The sequence below is a fragment of the Mus caroli genome, unplaced genomic scaffold (assembly GCF_978045245.1).
Source record: "Mus caroli unplaced genomic scaffold, Mus_caroli_1 scaffold_6, whole genome shotgun sequence".
NCBI classification, from domain to species: domain Eukaryota; kingdom Metazoa; phylum Chordata; class Mammalia; order Rodentia; family Muridae; genus Mus; species Mus caroli.
Window position 1 is genome coordinate 98,521,119 of NW_028227261.1, and position 14,920 is coordinate 98,536,038.

Below are 14,920 nucleotides of genomic sequence, written 5' to 3' on the forward strand. Positions count from 1 at the left end.
CTCTCTTACTGAACCTATCGATAACCAAACAGGCTAAGTTTGATGACCAGTGTCTCCCAGCTCTCTGCCCGTCTCTGCCACCGCTGTACTGGTATGACAAGTACTCACCACCGTTACATGAGTTGTGGGGATTGAACTCAAGACCTCATTCTTTCAAGGCAAGAAACACAGACAGGGCATCTCCCCAGTTCAATATATCTAAGACTGTAAAACCAGGCAAAGAAGAGCTTGCTTTCAAAGATATTGAAGACATTACATAGAAATGAAATTGTGATTAAACAACCAGAAGGTGAGCCTTTGGAGTGGGACATGTCATTATGTAGAAGGTACCTTTTTAGGTATATGAGTGTCATATCATGTAAGCAATCATACTAGATCATCTGTGGCACTTTAAGACCTTTGTGTATAAGTTTAAACCCCTTTATTTCAATACCCGTGTCATTTCACAATAAAAATTGTCTATAAAAGTGGGATAGTGGTTACCAGAAAAAAAAATAGATTGTCATGTGCCCATTGCCCAAAGCCACTGTTGGAAACACCTCACTGCATCTCTCTGCAATTAAGAACACATCCTTCCCCCTCCTCCGTCTGTTTCATTCATGGCCTGTGTAAAGTACAATGGGGCAGCCGAGGGAGAGCTTTTGTTTGGTTACTGTTCGGGATTTTCCCCCTGTATTTGAATGAACCATATTGAATAAATAATGACTTGATGGAGCAATGTGTGTCTAATTAAGCTCCTGCTTCCCTCATGACTTTCAGGGCTCTAACATTTACTGAGTTAAAGCTTCGATCCTGTTGGTGAAGCCACGCACCTCTCTTCTCCAGGGATCTCCTCCATTTCTGAGGCGGGAAACGAACTATCAGGCTGCATATTTTATTAGAAGCAGGAAGTAGTGTCAGGAATATTAAGCAGGCCCCATGTTGATCCCTCCACATGCCTGTCAGCTCGGCTCTCCTCTAGCTGGAAGACCTGGACCTTGCTTCTTCTGTGTTATATAAGCTGAGAGACTGAATTGATCTGCATGTCCTCTTGCCAAGTGTTCCAAAGCATGGAGCTGCTCGTTTAAATGAGAGGAGAGCTGAATGTTTCCCCACTGACCCCTGCTCATATCACAAAACATTTTTGATACATTTGGATTAAAATGTCACCCTCACATGTGTCCTTCTTTTCGCAAGATGCGTGGAAACTGGATCAGACCGAATATGAAGCAAGCCAGGCCCGTCTGATTCATCCAGCGTACTCATTAACATCCTCCCATGTTGCTCTCTCTGTGACCCATTTTGAGTCATTCTTTTGGTGACTAACAGGGACGACATACAGCAATAGGCAATGGGTCCCAAATTGCTAGTAGGACCTTTTTACCAAAGCAAGGGATCTTCCCACACTCTGAGTGACCATCATCGGCCTTTGCACGTCTGTCTTCCAGACTGCTTAGCTGTTCTCTTGAATTAGACAATGCATCAATAGCACAAACACATTTGTGCCTGATTACATTCATTCAGAACCACACTGAGACACCACCCACTATGCACCAGGCCCTGCAGTAGGTGATGGAGCTCAGAGGGGGTTCCCTTTCACAGTTGTCATGGAAGTGAGTTCATCTCACTCAAGTGCCACAAATGCAGTGTTGGGGATGCTTATAGGACAGGAGGAGAAGATTTTTCATGATTGACACTAAGAAGAACACAGACTAAGGCTGGGGTCCAGATTAGTTCTCCATGTCAGAAAGAGAGTCATTACATCATTGACAAGAAATTAGAAGACCAAAACTAAACATTTTTTTTTTTTTGCCAAAAAAGTAACTTGCTTCACGATGGTAAAATGCCACAAACACTCTTAATTAAGAATGCAGACTGGGGTCTGGAGAGATGGCTCAGGAGTTAAGAGCACTTGCTGCTCTGGCAGAGGTCCCTTGCTCAGTTCCTAGCACCTACGTCAGGTAGTTTAATATCACTTGAAACTCCGTTCCAGGGCAGCTGATGCCCTCTTCTGGCTCGCTCAGATACCTGCACACCTGGGCGCACATACACACTCTCAGGCATACTCTCGCATACGAATAAAATAAAGGAAGTAATTAAAATGAAGCCCAGAGGTGGCTGACAGACATGTTCTCATCACAATGATGAAAGAACAAAACAAACAAACAAACAAACAAACAAAACCCCCAAACCAAACCAAACCAAAACAACCAAAATAACCCCCCAAATCCCCAAGCCCCCAAACCCAAATCCCAACAATAAAGAAACAAGAATGAAAAAATGCCTGCCAATTTCCTCAGAGCAGAAAAGCTGTACTCTAAATCCTCTGCCACAGTGGGGTTCACCTGAGATCTAAGCACACTGTATCTCACTGGATGCTCAATGCTCATCAATGGACCAGATGAGTTAATGGCTTATTATATAAACCATGTGTGCACTTATGTAGAAAGTGTGAGAGCTGGTGTTTCATACAGAACGTGTAGAAATGAGCACACATGGAAAACTGGCTTTAGCTGGCCCCCAGTGAGACAAGTTGGTGCTAATGATAGCTTAGTCTCACCACTGGCTTTGTACAGTTTGTAGAGAGCATTTGACCCACCCTGGTTACTCTCTCATCATTGTTTGAGATGGAGACTGTGGGAATGAAGAGACATACTAATGTGTTTCATTCTCTCTGTTCCACATTTGGCTGTAGCGGAAGGTCCCAGGACCTATAGAAGGAAAACTGAATTACAGGTGAGGCTGAAAGATACAGAATATAGAAATACCCACCCACATCAGAGATGGGGCAAGTTTGAAGTGTCTGCCTCCTTCTGACAGGAGTGTACTCTGCCACTGTACAAATGCCTGGCTTCCAGATCCTGTTTCTACATTGGCTACAGATGGGGTGAAGGCAGGCTCTTTCCTGTCTCTAAACTTCAGTTTCCACTTACAAACTGATTGGTTTTATATGTTATGGTGCTTCTGTTTGCTATCATCTATTAAATTTCAGAATGCTCTCAAAGATGTTGGAGAGGGGGAGGAAGAGTATGAAGATAAGGGGTATCTCAATCAATAGAAATATTCACCCTTATTACCCTTTCAGGGTAGTTCAATCAAGGGACTCAATAATAATACAGTGACCAATAAGTCAATTTTAGGGAAGTGGGGGGGAGGGTATGGGGGACTTTGGGGATAGCATTTGAAATGTAAATGAAGGAAATACCTAATTAAAAAAAAGAGTTAGGCATAAAAAAAGTAAGCCAATTTTAAAGACTGGGAAACTCATGCTCTGAAGAAAAAAAACTAGAGCTTTGTTACTGAATGTAGAATAGAGATAGTGATTGCTAAGAAGTGGTGCTGGCCGAGGCTTGGATGATCAGCCAGCTCTGCAAAGATCCAGAGAGGTGAGAAAGAGAAAGAGAGAGAGAGAGAGAGAGAGAGAGAGAGAGAGAGAGAGAGAGAGAGAGAGAGAGAGACAGAGAGAGAGAGACAGAGACAGAGACAGAGACAGAGAGACAGAGAGACAGACAGAGACAGAAAGAGGAAGAGTTAGAAAGAGAAAGACAGATAAAGAGAAAGAGAAGAAAAGGAAGAAAGAAACATAGAGACAGACAGACAGAGATCAGCAGACAGACAGAAGAGTGATGGTGGGATTGCAGGACTACTGGGATGAGAGCTTCAGTGTTTGGAGACAGAAAGGAGTGCTCAGTATATTAAGCCTCATGGAAAGGAGACAGGAAGGTCACAACTGAGTCAGGGATTTTCATGTCCAGGGTAAGGAGTTCAGACCTTGTTCTCACAGTCATTGAAAAATACTAAGAAGTAAATATCAACAACACAGTGCAATTTTATAGCACTCACTCAAGTGTTGTGCAGGAAATGGATTGAAAAAAAAATGACCCCAGAAAGAACTTAGAAATCGTTGATTGTGAAAATCTATATAAAGGACTAGAGTAATAAAATGAAAGAGATAGGATATCCGGGGATTTTTTTTAAAAAAAAGCAGTTTCTGGAGTGGTGTGTGTGTGTGTGTGTGTGTGTGTGTGTGTGTGTGTGTGTGTGTGCATGTGCACACATTCATGTGTGAATGTGTAAACTATGATAAATGCCAGAAATCAATGTCATAGTGTTCATCTCAAGTCTTGGTAAGCCTGCAGCTCTAAGTGTATTGGGTGCATTAAAGGAATGCTTTTCTCCATGTTTAAAAAATGATCACTCTTTGAATAATGGCTCCATAACTATGCAGCCTGTGCATCACGCAGGCTTAATGAAAGTGCTTTGAGAGGTTTTTCAACAACATCACATTTAGAAGTAAATATTTACTTCAGTACAAGTCATTTGTAAAATTGAGTCATCTTTCTGAGCCATACTCGATTATTTTTGTAACTAGCCAGCAGCATAATATCTATGAAATTATACCATGCGAGTTTCTGATGAACTATCTTACTTAGAAAACATAAATACGGGCTTCTTTTAAGAGTAGCTTTAAGCAAAACAAGTGTCTTGGCACTTCATCAGTATCTAGCAGGGATATGTGCTGTAGCTGATGAGGTGACATTAGCCAACTTTGAAAAGTGGAAAGCTATGACATCTTTGCCATCCTTTTCTAGTTACAAAGCAAAATTATGAGGTTTCTTGGAACAAAAACATGCAGTAGCATCAATAGCAATAATTGATATTAACATGCACCAATATTGATTTGCTGAATGAATAAATCCTTGCCATCAACCAAAGCCAGTGCATTCATAACTAAAGCAATGAAATGGTAGGTATACTGTGAAAGCTAGGGTGGGCGTGGGGTAGGCTTGGCCATCATTGGCACCAGTCCTGAGCATCTCTTGTGATGCATTGACTCCCACAAGTCCAATCACTGTCAACTTTCGCAGAGTCCTCTGCTCAGTCTGAGGATGTTCTGGCGAGCCAAATCTCTGTTTTCCTATCTCTCCATCTTCTCTGTTACACCCTCATTCCAGCCTCCACATTTCACACTCTGGCTTGTTTATGTTTTCTCTAACACATCAGTTAGGTGTTTCCATCACCTGATCACATTCGAGCTGATGTGTAAGGATGCAAAGCTAATGTTGGCTCACCTCTTCCTTGAAAATGCTCTCTCAGTCCTCATGAAAACAAAACAGAAACTCCTTCTGCTTCTCTACAGAGCACAACTCCATGAGTCTCAATTCTGTCTCCAGACTAGCATCCTTACCATCTTTTTGTCCAAATTCGACTTCAGCCCAATTTGTGTGATCCCTACCTAGAAGGACAGCAAGAGGATTTCAATATAATTCTTTCCCTCATATCTAACTACCTTCCCTCTTAAAACAAAACCAAACCAAAAACCTTTGCTCAGAGTAAAGTCTATGGTCTTGTGTTTTAGGGTTTGACAGATATAGACCCTAGAATGTCTCACTGTGGATATAAGTATATTTGGCTGACACATTAAGTTTCTACCCTTGTGCTCCTTTGTTAAAAGTACCTTGGGATCCATTCTCCTCATTTAGCTTCTTAGAACTTGGTTATTAATCTCATTGTCCCTTTATTTATTAAATTTTAATTGAACAATTTATTATAGGGTTATTTTATTTGATGCTTCCCTTTCTATATAGTCTGTGGGCTCCTTGAAGGCAGACACCAGATCTGGTTGACCAGCCTCAACTTCTTAACACATACCTAGATGCAGGTCATCTGTGAACACTGGAACTAATAAGGACTGTGATTGGCTTAACCATTATCTGTGTCTTGCTTGCCAAATATAAATTATCTTTCATCTCTAGGAAAATGTTTGTGGGACTGATGGATGCTCAAAGACCCTTATACACATGTCTTAATATTTGGATATAGTCTATACTCACCCTTCTTTCCATGCTACATAATTCTGAATTTCTTAATGCAATATAAATGTTATGTGAACAGTTATTCTATGTTATCTGAGGAATAATGACAGTACAACCTGCATAAGTACAAAAGGTTGTTATAAAACGTTGACTCACAGCTGGGCAAATCTGTAGACATGGAGCCTTTGAATAGGGGAAACTGACTCTCCTGGGGAAACTAGTGATCAACTTGAATATCAGTTTAAAATGTGAAGATTAATTGTTTCACTGATAACTTCAGAGCCACTGAAGACTCAATGAAGATGATCAGGAAGAACCAACCATTCTTACTATAAAGTATTACATAAATACAGTCAAATGTCTCATATCATCTGCTAATTCATGTAATCCTTTTGAAAATAGGGTCTTTTATTTTATATATATATATATATATATATATATATATATATATATATATATATATATATCAAGGAAATACTTCTAGTAGCAAAAATGATTTGTTTCAGGCGCCAACAGTACAAATTTCCAAGAAGAGAGTAACTCCCTATACAGTTTGATTCTTATCTTTCCTGCTTCTCTTTCTCTGCACCCTTCTCCATCTTTCTTGGCTCCCCATTGTCTCAACCCTCACTCCTAACTCTCCACATAATTACTTCTAACACTAATAATCCTTATTTGACCTCATCCTCAAAAGAATCATGCCATAAGGGACTGCCTCAGACATTAACCTTGCTGTAGGAAATGATTTGAGTGCCCCATGTGTGTGCCTTTCAGAGTCCAAGCACTCAACCCAGAAGATGGGGGAGACCAGACACTGAGAGCACCTGGCCCCTGGATGGTCTCAAATCACCCAATGATCCTGTTCTCCAATTACAGGAACAAGGAATAATAACAGATCAGAAGACTTGACTCACAAGAGGGACTGATGGTATTGATATTTTTGATGATGACTGGAAAGACAGAAAATAGCTTAAATTTGAGCTGGCCTTTCTAATGCACTTTATAAAGTGATGCCCCATGATCTTATCTGTTTTACTCAATGGCTTTAAGAATCCTGTTTCGTAAGGGAGAAAACTGAACTCGGAATGCTCTGTAAATGTATTTAAGCTATAGAGCTGTGTCAGGGCACCAGTGTGACTTAAAACCATAAGGCCAAATCTTGGTGTTTTATTTTGCTGTTACTGCAAGCTACCCAATACCACCACCACAGCTATTATGTTCTCTACCTAAACAAACAGGTGAGAGGAATTTGATTTGTTGTTGTCCTACTTGGCTGCAATGTCTGCCACCGTTATGCCATTGTTCTGGTGACCCCTTCTTAAGAGATCTCTGCTTCTCCATAGGCAGGGGCCCTGAAGAGTTCCCCACTCCTCTGCCTCTTTGGATGCATTCTAAAGTGATATCCATCTTTCTCTCTGGAACTGTTCTTGTGTAAGGTCAATGGTCCTTCTGACCCAGTGGGGTCTGAGTAGTCCCGTGGTATACAGCACACTTTCTCCTTTGTCCTCTAACCCTGGCTCCTTGAACCATTTCTCTAGGCTTTGAATGTAAAAAAGGAAATGAACTAAAGAGTTGCAGCTTTCACCCTCAACCCAGGCCCATTTAGCTTAAAAATCTTCCCTAAAGCCCTCCTTGCTGAGTGGATCCATCCCAACAGAGCTTTCAAATAAAATATATATTCAGTTAAATTTGTATTTCATATACACAGTGAATGACCTTTTCTAGAAACGTGTACCAAATATTGCTTAAGAAAGAAATATATAAATCTACATTGTTTAACTGAAATGCTACATAATATATAATAATACAATATATAAATGTATATGTATATTATTTAGTTGAAATTATATATGCTATAATATTATAGTATATCAACATGTTTTTTTTTAAATCTGAAATTCATGTTGACTTCACTATCCTCTTTTGGTTTTTACTAAATCTGGCAACCTGAATCCTGGCTCAGTGGAGAGAGGCTCTGGGGAGAGCTTGTGTGATTGGAAAACACAGGAATGGGCTTTGTCATGTTCCCACTCCTTGGTATAATCACTGTGTGAGCATGTCTTTCTAAGTGATTCACTTTCCCCATCTGTCCCATGAGAGGCAGGTATTCTTCAAGGATGTCACTGGCCTTCCTGCTGGCACTGGAGACTTATTCTGTGTCTCACCTTCCTATCAGCCTGTGATGACTGCAGGGAGTACACTCAGCCCCATTCAGTGCACCCCGACTGCATTGACCCTTTTGAGAATTGGTATTGTTTCCATTCAAAGGTGGTGGAAGAACAAGGGCAAACAAGACTTTGACAACCTGAGGTGAAGAGTTGGCAACTTGTTGTTGTTTGTTTGTTTGTTTGTTTGTTTTTTAAATGATTACTTGATACATGTAGCCTTCACTTTCTGCACTGATACCAACGGAAAGGTTGGTTTGAACTCTCTTCCTTGCACATAAAGACCCTTAATAAGCATGATCTATTATTCATGACTTTGCATTTCTAGAGATGCCAAGATTTGTGGTCCAGCATTGGCTATGTAAAGTAAGAGATACAAATATAAATGTTAAGTGGTGGTAAGAGAGACAAAGATCTTAGACGAACTGGCCATCAGCACCGAGACGAGTCTGGACCTATTGTCCTTTTTGTATGTTCCACAAGACTGAAGCCACTTGACTATCTAAGAAGGCTGTTGCTTTAACCTGTTTATGTTCACAGTCAACTTGTGTAGATGTGGCCATTGATGTGGCCATTGAAATAGATGGATATAGATGTAGTATGAATGTGGAGGGTGTCACCAAGGCTCAGCCAATCAACTCAGAGAAATTGATTCTCCACCAGGTAACTCCTTGCAGCTGCAAGAACCTGCCTGGTTCTGGTGGACACACCTAGTATGCGTGCGGCATATCACAGACAATTGGAAGCATCCATAGCAGTCTTTTCCTTTAATTTTTATAAATGAATTCTTTCCACGTTTGATAATCTTCTGTTCCCTCCAATAACTTCTAATTCTTCCCAGATCCTACCCACCCAACTTATGGTCTCCCTCCTACTTTCCTCTCTTTCTTTCAGGGATCTAAAACTTAAAATCAAAATAGACAAACAAAATAAAAAAATCAGAGAAAAAATACAAAGTAAAAAGCACACCTAAAACCCATCCTGTACGTTTTGTTTTGGCCAACTACTTTTGGGTGTGGGGCTTGCCTGTTGTCCAGGATATTCTTGACCACAGACTATCATGTACATGATGAGACAGGAGGATCTATCCTTTGGAAAAACTTGCTGGCTGATGATATATTAACCCAGCTTTCTGATTCCAGTGTCTGCTTGAGAAAAGAGCTGTGATACTAAATCCAGGAAAGGTTGGGATTGCCTGCTGGGACTGGCAGTGCCATCTAGAATCCTACCACTAGGGTAGCAAGAAGAGGATATCTAGAGCTCAGCTGGCCAGCTGAGAGAGACCCTGTCTCAAAGCAAACAATCAATCAAATAAATAAATGTGGAGAATGATTGAGAAAGAGCTTGACCTCTGGTCTCCAAGTGCTCCAAGTGATCCTGAGATCACATCCAGGAAGAAGGGTAAAGAAAATTGAAGGAATGCAGCATATTGGGACTCAAGAGGAAGACAACAGAGTTCTGCTAATACAATGTTGTTTGTAGGAAGAGCAGGGAAGGGAGGGAGGAAACCCTCATCTTTGGTGGAACCAGTTTACAGAGAACAGCATCTAGACCCTTACAGAGCACTGTTTCATAACTGGTAACTGTTCATAGGCACCATTTGAGCTCTTACTTTCCACCGGGCACTGAACTTAGAATTCTTGAATCCAGTTTTGAGCGTTATTCCCTTGGGTGTTTACTAACAGCAGGGTTCATATTTAGCTAACACATGCTGGACAGTGGACTATAGGAAGTTCAGATGTGGTAAATAGCTGCTAATGGCTCTCACCAAGTGACCTTCACTCTCTCACAGTCAGAAAAGGAGAAGGGTCTTTTGAAGGATTTGTCCACATCATACTGCACAGTGTGTGTTTGCTGTTGTTTTGTGCAGTAAAGCCAACCCTCCCCCAACACAGCTGATGTCTAATCACTGAGATCAGTAACTGTTACTTTGTATGGCAAAAGAGAGCTCACAGAAGTGACAACTAAGGATCTGGGCAAACTTAGTAACTCCCAAGAGCAATCATGTGTGTCTATTTCCCACATCTATTTGTATGTGTAGAATGTAGTGTAGTTGACAGGGGTATAAGCATGTGTAATTACACATGCACTTGGAGACCAGAGGTCAAGCTCTTTTTCAATCATTCTCCACATTTATTTATTTGTTTGATTGTTTGCTTTGAGACAGGGTCTCTCTCAGCTGGCCAGTTGAGCTCCAGATATCCTCTTCTTGCTACCCTAGTGGTAGGATTCTAGATGGCACTGCCAGTCCCAGCAGGCAATCCCAACTAAGGTTCTCAAGATTGCACTGTAAAAGCTTTACCATCTTAGCCCTCTCCAGAACCCAAATCACAAGTCTTTATCAGAAGCAGGCAAAAGCATATCTGAAACAAAAGGCTAAAGTTCATATGACAAGGAAGCAGAGAGAGATTTGAAGATGGGGTGCTATGCTCTTGCTTTGAAGATAGACCAAATGGGTAGAATACTTGAAATGCAACTCTGAAAAATACTTTCCCCTGGAAATGGATTTCCCTTCCAGCTGCCAGAAAGAACACGGGACCCATGAAACCTCCATTTTAGCATAATGGAACTGAATTCCACTGGAAACCAAACTGGGCAAATCAATGTGTGTGTTCAAACCACTGAGTTTTTGGTGAGTTTGAGACTAGCTCAAGAAAATGAAATGGTTAACTTTACCAAGAGTAGTCCAATGTGGAAGATGAGACTAGAGATGTTAAGTGATTTTGCTTTTTTTTACTTCCAAGGTGAAGGTCTGAGTTTGATTTAGGCTGCCTGACTCCGGGACGCCCAGTATTAACCACAGCTGCTTTCCAGTATTGCTGTGAGCAATTCACCACAAAACCTACTGCCAGCATTTATTTATCCCAGAGATTGAAGGAATCCTGTGACTTTGAGGGCGAACCTAAAGGACAGAGCTGTGTTCTCCAACACATCATTCTGATGTGTTCTGAATGTCATCTTCCTGCCCTGTGGCCCAGAATGGACCTCGGAGGTTGTCTGAATATGCAGAACTCACCCAAGGTCACCCAATGTCAAACTCTGAAGTGACAGCAAGACTCTCTCCAACAGCCTCCTGTCTCAATGGCATGTTGCTGGTATCTGCTTTGGCCTGGTTGTTTGGCTTGTAAGTGTAGGTGGAGAGCCTTCCATTTAAGTTGCTGTAAGGATCCATGAATACCAGGATATGCACAAAAAGAGGATTGGACAGAAGCAAAGTTTGTCTCTGCATTGTAGGAGGTTTGTTGTTGATGTTGTAGGAATTCAACTGCAACCACAGAAGTTATTGTTCCACTAAACACTTGAGACACCCACTGTTAAGGCCTCATGGGACTTTCTTGGCCAGAGTCTTGTGCCTCTGTCTCATCCAGCCCTGGATTCTGACAGAGATGTCCTAAGGCCAGATCACTGTGAAGAGCAAGGCCAAAGAATACATTTGGAAATGAGTTGGTGAAAGGCTGCACCAAGCTCAGAGTAGGATCGAGGAGGTCAAATGAATATTCTTAAGTCCCCCATTTCTCTTGTTCATTTTCTCCCGACTACAACATCCATGAGGAAGAATAAGACACAAATAGACATGGAGATCAATTTGGGGGTATGTAGAAGAAGGAATGGCCCTAATTAGTTGGGCCAACACAGATCATTCTCTAAAGACGTTATTAAAAGTGAATGTAATCACTTACTGACTGAGCTGGGCCTTCCACAAAGATGCAAACTTAAGTCTCAATGTGACTTATATCTGTGAATGTGACTTTATTTGGAAGTAAAATTTTTGCCTATGTAATAAACTGTGATGAGATCAGCAAAGTAGGGGATTTTAAGTTGTTTTAAGTTATTTTTATTATTATTATCATTAATAATAATTATCATTTGCAGTTTGGAAATGAAACCTAAGGTTTCTCTCATGCTAAGCAAGTACTCCATCACCAAACTACATTCCCACTTAGTATTTTTATTTTGAGATAAGATTTCATTAAACTGTAAATTGCCCTTGAACTCACTAAGTAGCCTAGATAGGGCTAGAACATTCAGTCATTCTGCTTCAGTCTCCAAGTAGCTGGGATCACATTCTTGCATCACTGGGGGGAAAAGATCTGTTTAATTTTTCCTGTATATATGTTTAAATTTTTGAGATAGTTTTATATAGACTGGGCTGGCTTTGAACTTGCTATGCAGTCAAGGATGGCTTTGAACTCCCGATCCTCCTGTCTTTGCTTCCCTGAGTTCTGAGTTTATAGGTGTGTTCCACCATGCCAGCTCTGCCTAGTGTTGCCATCAGAAGGCTCTCTTGCATCTTCAGAAGCTCTGAAGAGGACAGGCAGTATGGTAGTAGGGCATGCCCAACACTATCAACATCCAGCTTCCAGCCTTCTGACTTCCGGAATGTGAAGAGTACACTTCCATTGTTTTTAACCTCTAAGCTGTGGCTTTTTGTTCTGGTAGCCCAGACTATTAATATGGACCCAGGGGGGTTGTGAAATAAGGTACCCTGTTCTTCAAGTCTCCTTAAGACCTGAATCAAGTTCTTCATGCCCTTGCTTTGGCTAAGATGAAGGAAGCCTTGAGAAGATCCGTCTGAACGAAGCCCTGATGGCTAGAAGGTTTGGATCATGTCCATGGGAAATGTGAATTTGGCTGTGGAGTGGCTAGTCATGGTGAGGAAAGCTGGAGAGGCAGGAGGAGGCCAGACTGACAGCCCCATTCCTCCAGCTACACACAATCCTCTTAGCTTTGGACTTGACTTTCCCTTTCTCAGAGGGAAAAGACACGTGAGTCTCACATAAATTACCCACGCAGACTGCACCGGAGCCAACCTTCCTCCTCTTCAAGCCTTACACAGAGATACTGCCAATTTCTGTTTTGGAAATTGCTTTGTCCTTGTTTGTTCTGAAGAGTGGATAACCTCCCTGATCCCCACCTACACTTGGAACACAGCGAAAGGCAGGTATCAGCAAGATGCTATCGAGAGATGACTTTCAATGTGATAAAATCTTGCTGGAGTGCATGGGTTTTCGTGAGATCCACATGCGCCCAACACTGGCACAGTTCAGCTAAGAGAAGACTGCACTTCACAGAGCAGATGTTCCAATGTGGAATCACTGCCTTTCTCTACTTCGGGACCAGAGAGAAGACATACATACCCCGAGGCTTGATTGGGGTTTTGGATGGGGATGTCCACATTGGTCCACAAAACCACATCTATTCGCACTTCAGAAGACAGGTATGAGAGTAGGCAGGAAGCCAAAGTGCTTAAGGGAAGCATTTGCTACTTGCAAATGTAACACCATTCTTGCATATGTGCCTGCATGAACCGTCCTGGGCCAGGGAGGGCTTTAGCACATGATATGGAAAATGACAACCTTCAAAAGTCATATCAAGACAGTAGATGTTTATAGTTTGATCATCCAAACTGTGGTTTGCAGAATTAGAGCTAGAAAGAGCTTTAGGGTTAGTGTAGAAAAAAGATATTGTTAGCTTCTCCATAAACTCTTCCTGCTTCTAAACAGCTCCTTCTTCTTTGGAACATGAACTTCTAAGTTAGAACAAACCACCAAATACATTTCTTACACATGTTGCATATTGTATGATATATGCCATAAATATTTACATGTGTTACATGACTTATATGAAAGAATATAGGTCTCATGTGTGTGACTTATCTAAGCCCTGCCCACGAGTAACAATTTACTTGGATGTAAAGAGAGAAATTCTGGCTGTCACTGAGTATTCTCTTTCATTCTGTATGTGGTGTTACTCTGGTGTGGATTAGAGTATTACTCAGACTGATGAGACACAGGAGAACCATTCAGGTCTCCAGTCCGGGCTATTTTATAGTAGAAACAATGTTGTCCTTAATGCTAGGGCAGAGTAGGTTGTTTCTTGTCCTCAGCAATGGACTTTTTTATGTATAAGACAGAATTCCTGAGGACCCTGGGCCTTTCTGGCTTCTGTGTGTCTCTATTGGACACTGAGAGTTTCCAGAACCCTACTCTCAGCACACAGGTCTTCTCCCCTGCCCTTACCCACCCACCTCCATAAAACCAAGGGCTTCAAGACCTGGATTTCCAGGATGCTCTAGGCTTGCCTGTCCTACTGCCTTGGAGATATTGTTATCTACATGTCTCTAAGAAGGCTCACAGCCATTTGAAAATTGAAGTTCCTATTGGCTTTCCCCACACCTGAACTTGCTACAGTGCAGCCATTACAGGAACACATGGATTGGATTTTGTTTCAACAAGCCTTTTCCTTTCCAGAGCCTATAGAGAGTGATGGGCTCCCATGTGCTTGCTGACCCCTGCTCCACACCAGCATGGTGGTGAGCTTTCTACATGGTGAGTGCAATTTCATCTGGATTTTTGTTTCAAGGCCTTCAGTGCTTCTCCACATTCTTCCCCAGCTCTCTGGGACCTGGCCCTGTGCCACCTCTCACACTCTGTCCCCTGCATTATCTGTACCTTGATCTTGATGTGGTTCCCAGAACACTTGGTTCTACTTGTCAATCCCATACCTTGACACACCTATCTTCTTAGCTGGAAAACTGTTCATCTTCCCACAATCCAGCTTCTGTTGTCGTGTTCCTATCTGTAGACTGAACTCCTGTGCTCTCCCGCGCTCCTATCTTCATCCACTTCTTCATTGTGTCTTCACCTAAATGTTTGTGTATTAGTCTTTTGGTGAGCCACTGTGATGTGTCAGGAGGTTTCCAAGGAATATGGTAAGGTATGAGCTGGGACATAGAGGCTGCTCAGCCTGGACATCAGGCAGGTAAACTGGGACTGGAGACCTAAAAGAACACAAGTCATTTATTGTGCAATTTTAAATTAATGCCCTGTTGCTAGAACATACTGTCCAAGCACACTATAACAGTTATTTTAAAACACTGGAATTATCTTGTGACTAACAGGATAAATCCACCAATTTGCCTTGGAGATGTTGATTTGTTGTATGACAATACTTAAAGCA